Source organism: Ambystoma mexicanum, chromosome 6p, assembly GCF_040938575.1.
Source record: "Ambystoma mexicanum isolate Mex_15411 chromosome 6p, UKY_AmexF1_1, whole genome shotgun sequence".
NCBI classification, from domain to species: domain Eukaryota; kingdom Metazoa; phylum Chordata; class Amphibia; order Caudata; family Ambystomatidae; genus Ambystoma; species Ambystoma mexicanum.
In genome coordinates, this window is record NC_090935.1 from 1,365,526,661 (window position 1) to 1,365,541,497 (window position 14,837).

At 48.4% G+C, this 14,837-nt stretch overlaps 1 protein-coding gene across 17 annotated transcripts in view; it reads left to right on the plus strand.

Annotated features, from left to right (window-relative positions):
• Positions 1-14,837, plus strand: part of MPDZ (multiple PDZ domain crumbs cell polarity complex component) — a 1,735,289-nt gene that overhangs the window by 389,785 nt on the left and 1,330,667 nt on the right. The window lies entirely within an intron of this gene.

Below are 14,837 nucleotides of genomic sequence, written 5' to 3' on the forward strand. Positions count from 1 at the left end.
AGTCTTTAAAGCTTTTATTTTTCTTAGATCGGCATGCAATTGTTTCTTAGCATTTCTTACCAATGGATAATAGGCATGCTTGGGTGGTTGTTTCACAATATTTCCCTTTCTTTTCCCTGGCTGTATGAATTGTTCTAAGATCCAGGAATCGTCAACGGTGGTCTGATCCATTTCGACTGATACCTCATATTGACCACACATTGCATCAATTTCTTTCCTTCCGTCCCTTAGCCTATAAAGTACATTGGGATACTATTGTCGCTAATCGGCTTGCAACCCTAGCAAATCCAACAATAAATTACAGCTGCCACTTTATTACAGTTGTCACAAGCCTGTTTCCTAAAATCAATGTAGGGTGATTTAATCACTGTAGGGCCAAGATGGGGTGATTAAAAAAACAACTGTCCTAGGAACCATATGGGTAAACAAAGTCCTCAGCAAACAACACTGACCCCTAACAAGTAGAGCTGGATGCCCAGTTGAAGAAATGCAGGTAGTTAAACCATGACTCATTGATTGCAGATCAGAGATGTACCCATGATCGTGGTTCAGAAATAGTTCAGCAGGATACATCAATGTAGGTTTCCTTTTTGGAGAGGATGCAACTAGGGGGCATCTATACAGATGCTTCATCTATCAAAGGGTGCAGCAGAGGCGATTACCATGCCAGGACAACAGGAGAATGCATTAGACAGTTCCAGAGGTCAAACAAATTCCTATCACTTGTGATACCCCTGACCCCCACCAGAACCAGTACAACTGTCTGTTAGGTAAAGATTTGGGGTAGTACCCTTAGGGTGGACTACAACAATCTCAGCCTCCTGGCAATAGGACCGAACCTTTGGTATAAGTCTGAACTACACAGGTTGGTAGTGTGGTAGCACAGCCAGGCTTATCTCAAGAGGGGTCAATGTGAGCTGTATAGTGGTTACACAAAGATTCACAGTGACAAGTATTCAAACAAACACTTAAACTCAAGGTTTCTTGATAAAACAATTATTTATTTATTTACCGGTCATTTGTATAAGCCTTCTTTAGAAGGGAGCAATATAATAGTAACTGTAACGCTCACCTGGTATCCACAGGGACGTCACTCAGCCTGTTCTGACCTCTCACAACCTCGAACCCTTCCCTGGAGTCTACTTGACTGGAGGCTGGGCCTGAAACACAGGATTGCTAGAGTTGAACTCCCTATTGCCTCTGTGTGCTTGAACCCCTTCTTCCCCGGGGTCCAACCCTTCCCTTTGATCCACAGCTCACCTTGTTTTCTTGGAAAGTGTGTTCTCCGTCCTGCTTTCAGTGCAGGGGCGTGTTGGTTGATGCAGGCTCGTTGCTGCCAAGTTACTTCACTGGCAAGAGTCCAACAGGTAAGTATAATGGGTCTTTTGAACAGTTCTCTAACTTAGTTCCTTTCCTTCCTTAGATGATGGCCGGCGTCTGGGGATGGTGACGTGCTGCTGAGATGAGTAGCGCTGAAGGTGAGTGAGAGCGCGATACGCGATGCGACCCTTTCGTATTTGTATTGAACTGAGTTCTTTTTCTGTGTCTTTTAGGTGCCGCGACATTTTAAGCGTGGATGCCGGTTATGAAGAAGAAATGCGGTGAGTAAGCGCGGTATGCGGCACCTCTAGAAGTTTCCACGCTAACCTGGAGTGTCTTTTCCCTCTTGCAGATGGATGAGAAGTTCCGGAGAAAGAGTTCCCCCAGAGCGGCTGGTAAGCGTTTGAAGCTCGTACAGTCTTTAAAAAGAAGCAAAGATTTGCTGAATGCTTACAAATCCTTTTTTCTGTTCTTTTCCCTTTTCCTTACGAAGCGGCGTGCCGGGATGGGAATGACACCGCCGAAGATGCCGGCAGAACAGAAGGAGCGATGAATGATGGGCAGAAGCGTTGCAAGGTAAGGCTGTTCCTAACAGTGTTCTTGTTCTTGCAGGAGCTGGGCGAAGAAGAAAGATGCAGTCCTACTGGAGACCGATCCGAACATGTTGAGTGTTACGCTGCAGGTGCAGAAAACACAAAGCATGTTTCTCAGCCTGGGCGTGGCTTAAATAGTCTCTGGGTATCCCAGGTGTCTCTGGGCTGAACCACACCCAAAAGACTAGACTGCACATGCAGTTCTGGGAACCGAAATATGTGGGGGGCATCCATCTTGTCCCCATCAATGCACTACAAGTCCAATCCCCAATGTTATCGTATGGGAGTGAGTGAGTCTGGTGCCACAAGCTCTAAGTCTGACTCCAAGTGGGTCTTTGAAGGGATGGAGAGGCCCTTGAGGGCCATGTTGGTGATCGTGGCCTGGCTCCAGCCTGACATCTTGGAGGGCTGGAGACATGAGGGGCAGGAATCATGACGCACCCCCCCCCCAACCTCCCCCCCCCCACCCCCCCAAGGCCCCTCTCAAGGTGGCTCTTCTGTCTGGTCATGGTTTGTTTGGATGGTTTTGATGAAATTGTCTAAGCAAGCGAGGTGCATGGATGTGCTCACAAGGCTCCCATGTCCTGTCTTGTGGACCATACCCCTTCCAGTCTACTAAGTAGTATAATTTGGATCTGACGTACTTTGAATCCAGGATATCCTTGACTTCGAATTCTGGCTCCCCAGCGACTACTACTGGCTGCGTTGGCATTGCTACCCAGGTCCCAGGTTGAACAGGTTTAAGGAGAGACACGTGGAACACAGGATGAATCTGCATGTTTGACGGCAAAGCTAGTCTGACCGCCACAGGATTTATCACAGAGGTGACAGTGAATGGACCCAGGTATCTTGGACGGAAAATTCGGGTTCCTTTAATGGACACGTGTTTAGACACCAGCCAGACTTTCCCACTTGGTAGTTGGGGGCCTTTGCTCGGTGTTGATCAGCAAACTTCTTTTGGCGATTCTTAGCTTGAAGTAGGTGTTCAGCTGCCCTTTTAAAGGTTTGAGAAATGGTTGTGTGCAAGGTTTTGACTGCTGGCATTTCCAGGGTTGTAGGAATGTCCAACTCAGAAGTACGTGGGTGCCTGTTATACATGGTATAAAAGGGTGTCTGCCCAGGGCTGGTGTATAGGGAATTATTATAAGCATATTCAGCTATCCATAATAGGTCGAACAAGCTTCCTTCAGCTTGGTGTAACATGCAATGGAGATACTGCTCGAGCGTCTGATTTGTCCTGTCAGTTTGACCTCCGTTTGGGGATGTTGACTGGTGGATAGCCGGATGTCGATCTGGGCCATAGAGCAGCATTTTCTACAGAAGTTATATACAAATTGAGTACCTCGGTCTGAGACCAAAACTAAAGGAAACCCATGGAGCCGTACGATGCCTTCAAGAAATACCTTTGCCAGAGTGGAAGCATTTGGGAGCCCCTTAAGAGGAATGAAATGTGCCATTTTTGAAAATAGGTCCACGACCACAAGAATAGTGTTAAACCCTTGACTGGGTGGTAAGTCAGTAATAAAATCGAGGGACAGCGTGTGCCAGGGTGCTGGTGGGATTTCCAAAGGTTGTAATAGCCCTGCCGGTTTCTGCTTGGATGACTTGTTTTGAGCACACACTCCACAAGATAGGATGAATTGGATAATGTCTTTACGCCACGTGGGCCACCAATAATTTTGTTTTATCTTGGCTAGGGTTTTAGCGATTCCGGGGTGGCTCTTGATCAAGGAATCATGATAACCGGACATGACTTGTTCTTGTAGTTCTTGGTTTGGTAAGAATAAACGATTCCTGAAGTAGGGCAACTGATCTTTTATCATGTAATGTTCTCCTTGTGCACTCCACGCTTGTAATTGCTCCGAACTCATCAGGTTTTGGATTTCTTCATGTAATTATTTCTGAGTTATGGTTGCTGTGATTCTTAGGAGCTTGTCACTCGGGATGATTGCTACTGGGTCAGGGGTCTGATACCCTTGCTCTTCCACCCCCATACGGGAAAGGGCATCGGCCTCCCCGTTTTTCACCCCTGGTAGAAATGTAATCACGTAGTCATATTCAGCAAAAAAAAAAAGAGCCCAACGTAGTTGTCTTGAGGATTGGGCCTTTGCCGTTTTTAGGTACTGGAGGTTCCGGTGGTCAGTTATTACGGTGATTGTGTGTCTGGTGCCCAAGAGGTAGTGTCGCCATGCCTTAAAGGCTGACTTAATGGCCAGGAGTTCTTTGTGATAGCGTAATTGAGTTCAGGGGGTGTGAATTTACGCGACCAGAAGGCAATAGGGTGTAACTGGCCCGTTTCGGAGTCCTTTTGTGAGAGGACGGCTCCCATAGCCATGCTTGAGGCGTCCCTTTCCACCAGGTATGGCAGATCATGGCGAGGGTGGCGTAAGATTGGGGCAGATGTGAATCTTGCCTTGAGTTCCTGGAAAGCTTCCTCGGCTTCTGTTGTCCACTGGAACTTTTTTTTTTGCTTTTCCTTAGCAACGATGTGATGGGATGCACGATTTGCGAAAATCCTGGGATGAACCGGCGGTAGAAGTTTGCAAAACCCAGCATACTTTGAACCCCCTTGAATTAATTTGAGGTTGGCCAGTTCAGGATAGCATCTACCTTGTGTACATCCATTCAGGCTGAGAATAAAGCCCAGGAATTCCACCTCGGAGACGTGGAATGAGCACTTTTCGAGTTTGGTGTGGAGCTCGTGTTGACGGAGTGTCTCCAATACGGATCGGACGTGTTTAACGTGGTCCTGCTTTGATGCGGAATATACTAGATTCTGATGTTTGTTAATCTGCTTAGAATCACATGCTGTGCATAGGTCCGACATCCAGTGGTCACTGCGGAGTATTGCATTTTGTTTTTCGTAGTCGAAAAGGGGACGTCGACAAGGCGTGTCTGTAACACTATCCCTATAGTGACGTGCATTGTACCCACAATCCCTCACGCGTCGAGGTCCCTCAGATTGTTTTTTTCCGCCCAGTTTCTGGTCGCCTTTCGCGGAGCTCCTAGAGAGACATTGCTAATACTTGCCACGGACCTCGGTCCTTTGTTATACTTAATATATTATTAACGATCCCTCCCCTCGACGTTAGCTGCGAAGCTGTTTCTCCGCCGAACAGATTTTCGACGGAGAGGAAGAGCGGAGGAGATCCTTCGGCGCTGCCGAACACGTGGCCTGGCCTCGACGGCCAACATACAGTAGGGAGAGTGGGGGTTCGAACTTTTATCTTCTCTTTGAGAATGTCTTTCTTTCTCCCCTTTCTTTCCCTTGGGGTTGTTATCGCCAGCTATTATTGCCTCAGCTATGGAGAGGACACCTTTTAAGTTCTGCCCACGCTGCAGGGGCAAATATACTTGGAAGGATAAGCACAAGCTCTGTAATCGTTGCTTGCCCCTCGATCACAAAGAGGACAGCTGCGCAGCCTGCAAGCTCTTGAAACCTAGAACCCTTAAAGAACGAAGGGTTAAAAGGTGGGCGGACTACGCGATGTCGAAGTCAGTTTCCTCACCCACTGCCGCTGTTACAGAAAGTGACGAGGAGGGCGATAACTCGACGTCCGTTACGGAAGTCATGAACCCCCAGAAGGAGCGTTCCCGCTCCTCGACGTCCGTCCCCGGCCCCGACGGGCTCGGCTCACTGCTTATGGGGATGAACACCCCGGCGACAAGGACGCACATAAACCCCATAAGGCGCATCTGTTTGGGAAGGCAGTTGATGAGGCACTAGAACATGCTAAGAAAGAGTTTGATACCATCAAGACTCTTGATCAAATATCTAGACCCCCTAACAGGCGAGGCTATGGTAATAGATGCTCCTTTCGTGGCCAAAGACAGCAGCAAAACCAACAACAATGTTACTCTGCTACCAACTGGCCCTCTAACCAGGGTAACACCCAGTTCAGTCAAAGAGGCCAACGGCGTGGCAGAGGAAGAGGTCGTGGCTCCAGCCCAAGAGGTTCCACGCCCAAAACCAGCAAATGACCCGAAGATTCGGGTCCCCTCCCATGCATCACCGGTCGGGGGCCGGCTAACATCGTTCCTATCAGCATGGGAGGGAATATCGTCAGACCGATGGGTATTATCAACCATAACCCACGGATACTGCATAGAATTCAACGGTTACCCGAAGTACAAACCCCCACGAAACCAACGCAGATCACCAGAGCACCTCACCATTCTTTTACAAGAAGTAAAAGAACTGCTGAAAAAAGAAGCAATAGAACCTGTCCCCCTATCTCAGGTAACAGAAGGTATTTATTCAGTGTACTTCCTTGTACCCAAAAAGGACTTAACCATGCGCCCTGTATTAGATCTGCGCCCAGCGAACAACTTTGTCAAACCACAGAAGTTTCGTATGGTGACCTTGCAGGAAGTAATCCCACTGTTATCACAGGGGGATTACATGACAACGCTAGACATGAAAGATGCATACTTTCATATTTTAATGTTGCCAGCACACAGAAAATACCTCAGGTTCAAGATAGAGAACAAACACTACCAATTCAGAGTACTACCCTTCGGGATAGCTTCTGCTCCAAGAGTATTCACAAAAGTACTGGCAGTAGCAGCGGCCCACCTGCGAAGGCTATCCATCCCAATATACCCTTACCTCGACGACTGGCTCATAACCGGGGATTCTTACGAAACATGCTTCTCCAATACCCAAAAGACCGTAAACCTTTTGTACCAACTGGGCTTCTCCATCAACGAAAAGAAGTCCAGCTTAGAACCCAGCCAAACCAAACAATTTTTAGGGGCTCTAATTCAAACAAAGGACGGCCTCGTCTTCCCCTCCAACGAGAGGGTCCAAAACATGCTGTTTCAGATCCCCCATTATGTAACAGGTCGGGAGGTGACGGTACGCAAAGCTATGCGCTTGCTAGGGATGATGGCGTCATGTATTTATTTGGTACCTCACGCGCGTCTGCGCATGCGCCCAATGCAGGAGTGGCTCAACAGCCAGTGGTGTCAGGCCAGCGGACAATGGGACGATCTAGTGGTGGTCTCGCAGGCCTTAGTACTTTCGCTGAGGTGGTGGACAAAAGAAAACCTGCTAATAGGGAAGACTTTTGCCACACCCGCGGTAGAAGCCACTCTAACCACAAACGCATCCCTCACAGGATGGGGGGCTCACCTAGCCCATCAGACTGCTCATGGAGCGTGGACTCCGAGCTTAGCATCCAAACATATAAACCTGCTGGAACTTCTAGCAGTGTTCAAGGCACTGAAAGCCTTTCAGAAACACCTGCAAGGAAAGACAGTGATGGTCCTCACAGACAGCACCACAGCCATGTACTACCTCAACAAACAAGGGGGCACTCACTCTCCAGGACTGTCCAAACTGTCCCAGAATATATGGAAGTGGGCTCTCAGACACAACATGTTTCTACTATCGCAACATGTACCAGGGGAACTCAATCTGCTAGCAGACAAGCTCAGCAGAGACTTCCCACTGCCCGAAGAGTACGAATGGCAATTGCACGAAAACATCGTCTTAGACGTCTTCACGCAATGGGGTTTTCCGGAAATAGACCTGTTCGCAACTATGGAAAACTCACAATGCCAAAGTTACGCCTCCAGGTACCCCCAGAACCAATCCAAGGGGAACGGTCTGTCGATTCAATGGTCAGGGAAATTTGTTTACGCCTTTCCCCCGACTCCCCTTCTCAACAAAGTGGTGCACAAGATGCACCAGGAGCAGGTTACCATGATACTAGTGGCCCCAATGTGGGCCCGGCAACCTTGGTTCGCTCACTTGATGGAGATGTCCCTATCTCCCCCAGTGAAACTTCCCTGCCCATACAACATGCTGTCACAAGACAAGGGCAAGACACTGCACCCATGCCCTCAGACCATGAACTTAGCAGCCTGGCTCCTGAGATCGTAGAATTTGGCCATTTACAACTCCCTCAGAGATGTATGAACATCCTCAGGGAAGCCAGAAAACCAAATACTCGCCACTGCTATGCTAGCAAATGGAAAAGATTTGTCATCTGGTGTACAAATAGGAGCATCAACCCAATGGACTGCTCTCCTACTGACATTGTCCTATACTTGACCCATTTACTGGATTCAGGTCTAGTGTTCAATTCTATTAAAGTCCACCTAGCGGCACTTTCTGCATACACCACTTCCCAACTTAAAGTGTCGTGGTGGAAGATACCAGTTATCAAAGCCTTCATGGAAGGGGTAAAAAGAATACACCCTCCAATAGCTAACCCAGCTCCCGGATGGGACTTAAATGTGGTACTTTCTAGACTCATGGGCCCCCCTTTCGAACCCATGCACAAAGCAACTCTTAAAGACCTCACTCTTAAGACTGCTTTCCTAATAGCTATCACCTCCATTAGGAGAGTAAGTGAACTACAGGCTCTTTCTGTACTAGACCCCTTCGTAACAGTTCACAAAGATAAAGTGGTTCTACGCACACACCCAAGGTTTGCACCAAAATTCATCTCAAAATTTCATGTAAACCAGTCTATAGAACTACCAACGTTCTTTCAAAACCCTTCCAGCTTGGAAGAAAAAAGTCTGCATACACTAGATGTACGCAGAGCAGTCATGTTCTACATGGAAAGAACCAGACCACTGAGAAAGACTAATCAGTTCTTTGTCTCTGTGGCAGCAGGAAGAGAAGGAGATGCAGTTGTTTCAAAGTCCACTATATCTAGATGGATTGTTCTATGCATCACTCTCTGTTACACTCTTGCTAAGAGAGAACTACCCTTCAAGCCAAGAGCACATTCCACTCGAGGCACTGGGGCTTCCATAGCATTCATTGCAAATGTTCCCCTTGAGTCCATCTGCAAAGCGGCTACCTCGAGTTCTGTGCACACCTTTACAAAACACTACTGTCTAGATACACACTCTAGATCTGACTCCCAGGTGGGACAGGCAGTATTAAGACATCTTTTCTCTACTGTTCCTTCTCATAACCCACCGCCAACTCCGGGTACTGCTCGCTAGTCTATGCACAGCATGTGATTCTAAGCAGATTAACAAACATCAGAAGACAATGCATTACTTACCGTAAAAGCATTTCCGATGGTTGTATCTGCTTAGATTCACATGCGCCCACCCTTCCTCCCCGCTCGGATGGAAGGAACATAGACACCTTTTTTATATATTCTCTCTTTTCTGTACTCACTCACGTCTAGAAGGCTCCCTCAGGGCAGAAAAATACAAACAGAGGGACCTCGACGCGTGAGGGATTGTGGGTACAATGCACGTCACTATAGGGATAGTGTTACAGACACGCCTTGTCGACGTCCCCTTTTCGACTACGAAAAACAAAATGCAATACTCCGCAGTGACCACTGGATGTCGGACCTATGCACAGCATGTGAATCTAAGCAGATACAACCATCAGAAATGCTTTTACGGTAAGTAATGCATTGTCATATCGTTGATGTAGACTAGAGCACAGACATCAATCAATTCCCGTAGGACATCGTTCATGAAGTATTGAAATGCTGCAGATGCGTTGCAAAGGCCAAAGGGCATTACTTGATATTCGTACAAGCCGTATTTGGTGCGAAAAGTGGTTTTCCATTCGTCCCCCTGTTTTACGTGAACAAGGTGATATGCCCCCCTCAGGTCTAGTTTTGTGTAGATTTGGGCATCTTTGACTTGATCAAGCAACTCAGGGATCAGTGGCAGGGGGCAACGTTTTTTTACAGTAATCTGGTTCAGTGCGCGATAGTCGATGCATGTTCTCCAGTCCCCCTCCTTTTTCGGTACGAAGAATAGAGGACTGGCTGCTGGAGACTTCGAGGGACGGATGAACCCACTGGCCAGGTATTGGTCAAGATAGGCCTTCAGGTGCTGGTTTTTTTGGTTCCGTGAGTGTGTAAATTCGCCCACAAGGGATTTGTGCGCTGGGTATCAGGTCGATTTGGCAATCGTATGGTCTATGCGGTGGCAGGGTATTAGCCTGTTCTTTCTGAAAGACATGTTGAAAGTCCTGGTATTCACTTGGTAGGGTGCCGATTGCCACAGTCGCAAGCGGGGAGGTTCTGGTATCTATTGGTTGTTTCTTTTGGCAATAACATGTGTGGGCGCAAGTCTCAGGAAAGGCCAATTCTTTTGCTTGCCAATCGATTCGAGGATTGTGAGCTAACAACCATGGCATTCCCAAAATCAACCGGAACTGTGGTGCCTTAATGAGGTCGAAAACGATAGATTCTTGGTGTCCATCCTGGCACAGAAGGGTTAAAGCTGCAGTGCATTAGGATACTGGACCAGAAGCTATTTCCGTGCTGTCAACAGTGGTAACAGTGTCGGTGGTTGATTTAGGGCGTAACGGAAGCCCCATCTTTGCCGCAAGATCCTGGTCGATGTAATTCCCAACGGCTCCACTGTCAATGTACGCTCTTACTGCGTGTGTCCGAGATGGTTGTTGGTGATTGATCAAGACCACAGATAGTGCAAATGGGAGGTCTGTAGTTCACTTTCTTCGTTCGACAAGTGGACCCCTACACTTGCCGGGCTGGGGAGTTTTCCGATTCTTTGATGGTATCTTCCTTGTCCGTGGCCCCTACCGTCCTCCTCGGTGGCTTCACAGAGCACTCGTTAAGGAAATGACCTGACCTTCCACAATACAGACATAACTGCTGCTGTCTCCTTTTATCCCTTTCCGCTTTAGTCAAGGGGGATCTGACCCCCCCCGATTTGCATTGGTTCTCCTGAACCTTCTGTTGTGCGGGCAAAATTGTCCTTTGAACGCACAAACATAGGGCGAGGGTCTGGTCTGGTTTGATCTGCTCTTCGGTCCTGCAACCTATGATCCAGTTGAACAACAAGGTCAATGAATTCTGAGCAGTCTTTCGGGGGGGGTTCACTACTTGTGCGAGAACATCCTTGAGCTCCCCCCACAACCCCTGATGAAATAACGTGGTTGTCTTCAACACTGGCCATTCTGCTTCAACTACGAGTCTATTGAACGTGGCTATGTATGTTACTGGGTCTTGATTCCCTTGGCGTAGGGACAGAAGTTCGTTGTCTGCCTGCCCATGAGTACGACGGACGAACAGCTTTTCCATCTCCTGCTGAAAGCCCCTAAAGTCATGCAGCAAAGGATCGTCTTGGGCCACAAAGGGTACAGACCAGACCGCGGCGCTACCCCTCAGGCAGGATAGCACAAAAGCGACCCATGATTGGTCATTCGGAAAGGCCCCTGGTCTACAAAGGAAGTGCAGGCGACACTGGTTCATGAACGTTGCAAACCTCTTGGGATCCCCGTAAATCGTTCGGGCAGGGCCAAGGGAACGCCCCCAGGAAGGGTTATCTGAACGGGATTGGCTGATGATGCTGGCATCGAGGGCACGCTTCCCGGCAATGGTGCATGCCCTGCTTGTGACTGGAGAAGTTGCCGGCTTAAATCATCAGTGCGTTCTTTGGCTACTATCAGCTCTCTCCTCAGGGTGTTGGTCTCCTGCCTGGCTGCATGTACTTTGGAACGTAGCTGCCCCAACATGTGGGCTAACTGGTCGGTTTCTGACGTTTCCATGATGCCCAGGTGGATTTTGATGTGGGGCTTTGTGTTCTGTAACGCTCACCTGGTATCCACTGGGATATCACTCAGCCTGTTCTGACCTCTCACTACCTCGAACCCTTCCCTGGAGTCTACTCGACTGGAGACTGGGCCTGAAACACAGGATTGGTAGAGTTCAACTCCTTATTGTCTCTGTGTGCTTGAACCCCTTCTTCCCTGGGGTCCAACCCTTCCGTTTGATCCACAGCTCACCTTGTTTTCTTGGAAAGTGTGCTCTCTGTCCTGCTTTCAGTGCAGGGGCGCGTTGATTGATGAGGGCTCGTTGCTGCCTAGTTACTTCACTGGCAAGAGTCCGACAGTTAAGTATTATGGGTCTTTTGAACAGTTCTCTAACTTCGTTCCTTTCCTTCCTTAGATGATGGCTTTGTGTCCGGGGATGGCGACGTGCTGCTGAGATGAGTAGCGCTGAAGGTGAGTGGGAGCGCGATGCAACCCTTTCGTATTTGTATTGAACTGAATTCTTTTTCTGTGTCTTTTAGGTGCCGCGACGTTTTAAGCGTGGATGCCGGTTATGAAGAAGAAATGCGGTGAGTAAGTGCGGTATGCGGCACCTCTAGATGTTTCCACGCTAACCTGGAGTGTCTTTTCCCTCTTGCAGATGGATGAGAAGTTCCGGAGAACGAGTTCCCCCAGAGCGGCTGGTAAGCGTTTGAAGCATGTACAGTCTTTAAAAAGAAGCGAAGATTTGCTGAATGCTTACTAATGCCTTTTTTCTGTTCTTTTCCCTTTTCCTTATGAAGCGGCGTGCCGGGATGGGAATGACACAGCCGAAGATGCCCGCAGAACAGAAGGAGCGATGAATGATGGGCAGAAGCGTCGCAAGGTAAGGCTGTTCCTAATGGTGTTCTTGCTCTTCAAGAAGCTGGGTGCAGAAGAAAGATGCAGGCCTACTGGAGACCGATCCGAACGCGGTGAGTGTCACGCTGCAGGTGCAGAATACACAAAGCATGTTTCTCAGCCTGGGCGTGGCTTAAATAGTCTCTGGGTATCCCAGGTGTCTCTGGGCTGAACCACACCCAAAAGACTAGCCTGCACATGCAGTTCTGGGAACCAAAATATGTGGGGGGCATCCCATCCATCTTGTCCCCATCAATGCACTACAAGTCCAATCCCCAATGTTATCCTATGGGAGTGAGTGAGTGAGTCTGGTGCCGCAAGCGCCAAGTCTGACTCCAAGTGGGTCTTTGGAGAGATGGAGAGGCCCTTGAGGGCTATATTGGTGATCGTGGCCTGGCTCCAGCCTGACATCTTGGAGGGCTGGGGAGATGAGGGGCAGGACTCATGACAGTAACACACAAAGACCTTCAAAATACACACTCTTAGGCTCTAAATCAGCAAACACCCATTTAGGATGTCACACAGACACTTCCTACACCCTCAGGTGACATCAATAGTTAGGACACTGTAGACATTGCTATATTACTGTTAGCATTTAGAATATTACTGAGATGTGTCAAAGAAAAGGTTATTAGAACAAACAAGAGATCACAAATATTCTTAAGAATGCATTTCAGTAAAAACAGGCTAAGCCAAAGTCAATTGGCAAAACTCTGTGTAGCTGGAGCACTCCTTGCAGGTAAGTAAGAAAAGTCTTTGCACAATGTTTTAGAAGTCTTAGATGAAAAAGAAGAATCAATATAGGGCCACAAGCTGTTAGGCTTGTGAAGAGTAGAAGCAAATCTACAGCAAGAGGTAAGTTCTCTTAGACTTTACCTTACCTTTAGTTAGAAGGAAAGCAGCAGATTACTTCTGTTCCTGTGCAGCTCTGCAGATCCTGGTGTTCCTGGGCCTCAGTTGTGGGGACAAGAGGGAGGACTTCTGGGGTCTCTTGCACTGCAATGGGATGGTTACAGACAGCAACCGGCTACCTTCAAACAAGTGGCAATTCGGTGTTTGAGCTCCTCACATCTACCGCAATAAGCAACACTGCGGTTCTTGGCTGTCGAAGTGGGCCTTCCTTGCTTCTGGGGTCCTGCACTCTGTTGAGGGGGCTCAGGCTTGGTCAGTCCCGCTTCCTGGGAGTCAGGAGGATCTTCTTGGAGCTCTTCGCCAACTTAAAAGTAACGCACACAAACTGGTGTTCCTCTCCCTGGCTATACGGTTCCAGCAGTGACGCAATGGAAATTCAACCATCTCCGAGAAGGATTTCCAGGTGGCGTACTTTGGAGTTAATTGGTCCCACCAACTCAAAGGGAGAAGTCATCCTTGTAGGGCAAACCAACGGTCCAGGAGTTGCAGCAGGCGTCTTCAAGTTCTTCTTTGGATTCCTTCATCCAGTCTCGACTCTGCCTTCCAAGCCAAAAAGCCTCACCTTTTATGCAGGTTTCTCCCATTCATTTCAGCCTGGCTGTCAGTCACCCAGCAGGTTGGCTGTCCTTGCTGGACAGCCAGCCGGCCAATCACCTAGGAATGCATTCCTGTCTCCTAGGAGACTAAGCACTGGGGGTTTCGGGCACCTCCCTCACTTCCTGCCCCCACCAGACTCCCTGGCTCTACGGTTTCCAGCAGCAACTCTGTGGAAATTCAACCAGCTCTGAGATGGATGTCCAGGTGGCTTACTTTGGAGTTGATTGGCCCACCAACTCAAGGGAGAAGTTGTCCTTGCAGGGGCTTCTCTGTCGATGCAAACTTGGCGTTTCGGCACTGCAGCAGGGCTTCACCAACCACCAGCGGTCCAGGAGTTGCAGCAGACGTCCTCTTCAAGTTCTACTTCGGTTCCTTCGTCCAGTGGTCGACTCTGCCTTCCAAGCCAAAAGACTCCCCTTTTATACAGTTCTCTCCCTTTCATTCCAGCCTAGCTGTCACTCACCCAGCAGGGTGGCTATCCTTGCCGGACAGTCAGCCAGCCAATCATCACAGAGTGCATTTGGGTCTCCTAGGAGACTATGCACAGGGAGTTTTGGGCACCTCCCTCACTTCCTGCCTACCCCAGTCCCCCTGGAGCCAGAGGCGGGGTTTCACTTGTGAATCCCGCCAAAGGCAAAACAAACAAAGGGAACAAACCTGTTTGGCGCGCAGAGTAAATCTAAAGAAGGACCTTTCCACAAAGAAATGGCGAAAAAAATACGACCAGGGCCATTTTGACAAAAATGGCACCCAAGGGTGCTTTACTGCAGGCTGCGTTCGCAGCCTGCAGTAAAAACACTCCACGGTAGTAAAAAGTAAACCACTGCCACCAGCCATTCATAGAAAGAGTAACATAAAATTGTTACATGAGAAGTTAGACAAAGGGGATACTATGTAACCCCCCCAGCACCCAATTGTAAGATAGTGTGTGCTGGATCTAAAAAGTTTTTTGTACAGTAAAGTCAATTTCACTTCACTTCTCTTGGAAACAGTAGTTATCCAAAAGAAAGGTATTTAAACCTTGG